Raw genomic sequence first — 1,596 nt, 5'->3', positions numbered from 1 at the left:
ATGGCAAAGCTCTGGGTTTATGGTCAATTTATTACCTATTTGTCCAAGGTCTGTGCTAAGCAGGGCATAGTTTGATTTATCCTGGACCATATTCAGGAAGAATAATTTTAAGGGCATGTCAGGGAAGATTGTATAGTGACAATGCATGGGATATAACTGGGAAAGCGAATAGTAATACTCTTAAATTAGAAACAATTGCAATGATGATGAAAATACATCTGGATATCCTGATACAATTTAGAAAATAGGTACTGGCCCCTGAAGGTAAAATAAAAAGCAGATAATAAATTTGTTCTTTCCACAGATGAAGCACCAAGAAAAGGCACCAGAAGAAAATCTAACTAAATTGATGGAATTTGATCTCTTAGACTTTGCTGATGTTCCCCATCTCCAACAGTTTCTATTTTGATTGTTCTTATTCATTTATATCATTACCCTAATAGGCGATGGCATCATATTTCTAATAACAAAACTGGACCCTATCCTCCAAACTCCCATGTATTTTTTCCTTGGCAATTTTTCCTTTTTGGAAATCTTCTCTGTATCAGTTACACTCCCCAGAATTCTCATGAATATTTGGACATAAAGAAGAACAATTTCTTTAGCTGACTGTGCTACACAAATGTGCTGCATTCTTATTCTGGGAGCCACTGAGTGTTTCCTTCTGGCTGTGATGGTCTATGAACACTATGTGGCCATTTGTAACCCTCTGCACTGTTGTCTAGTCATGAACCACAAGGTCTGTGTCCACCTACCTCCTGAATCTGTAGAATTCCAGTCCAAATAGGGCAGATGTTTCAGATTTTCTCTCTGCCCTTTTGTGGTTCTAACCAAATCAATCACTTCTTCTGTGACATGCCTCCTCTACTCAAACTGGCCTGTGGGGACACTTTTATGAATGAAATACTAGTTTTTACAGCTTCTGGGATGTTTGCCATGATTCCATTTCTATTGATACTTGTGTCCTGTGGCAAAATTATCTCCACTATCCTTAAACTGTCATCAGCCACAGGTTGGGGTAAAGGCTTTTCCACCTTCTCATGTCATCTTATGGTTGTGGTGGTGTTCTTTGGATCAGCCATTATTACATATTCAAGACCTAAGACCCAAGACTCAGCAGGAACTGACCAAGTACTTTCTCTTTTCTACACTATTGTGACTCCTATGTTTAACCCCATGATATAGAGTCTAAGGAACAAGGATGTCAATAATGGCACTGAGAAAATTGCTACATAAATAATTTACATCATTTAAAAATGAACCGTATTTATATAAATTTCTTATATATTTGCAATAATTTTTAATAAATATTAATCTTATAGTCCATGTATCTGTCTATATAGGGGTGCTTATTTACAAATTAAAAATTTTAACAGTAAGTGACCTTTCTGTCCCCATTTATACAGGTGATTTTATGGGTCAACAAATAGCAACTTATTTGTTTGGGAACTCTACACTTTTTTTATGAAATGTCACTTCTTAGAACTTTTCATAAGGATTGATATAATAGACTCAAATGTAATGTAGAATGTTATATAACTTATTGGAAAATTATATCATTCATTTCCATAAGTTGACACAGTCACTTTTAAAACT

The 1,596-nt window shown here is 35.3% G+C and overlaps 1 pseudogene; it reads left to right on the top strand.

Annotated features, from left to right (window-relative positions):
- Positions 1-269: 269 nt before the first annotated feature.
- Positions 270-1,240, top strand: LOC125119143 (olfactory receptor 10AG1-like; annotated as a pseudogene).
- Positions 1,241-1,596: the final 356 nt, after the last annotated feature.

This window comes from Phacochoerus africanus, unplaced genomic scaffold (genome assembly GCF_016906955.1).
Source record: "Phacochoerus africanus isolate WHEZ1 unplaced genomic scaffold, ROS_Pafr_v1 Scaffold_15, whole genome shotgun sequence".
Taxonomy (NCBI): Eukaryota; Metazoa; Chordata; class Mammalia; order Artiodactyla; family Suidae; genus Phacochoerus; species Phacochoerus africanus.
Note: the sequence above shows the minus strand (reverse complement) of the source record. Positions and strands in the feature narration are given on the sequence as shown.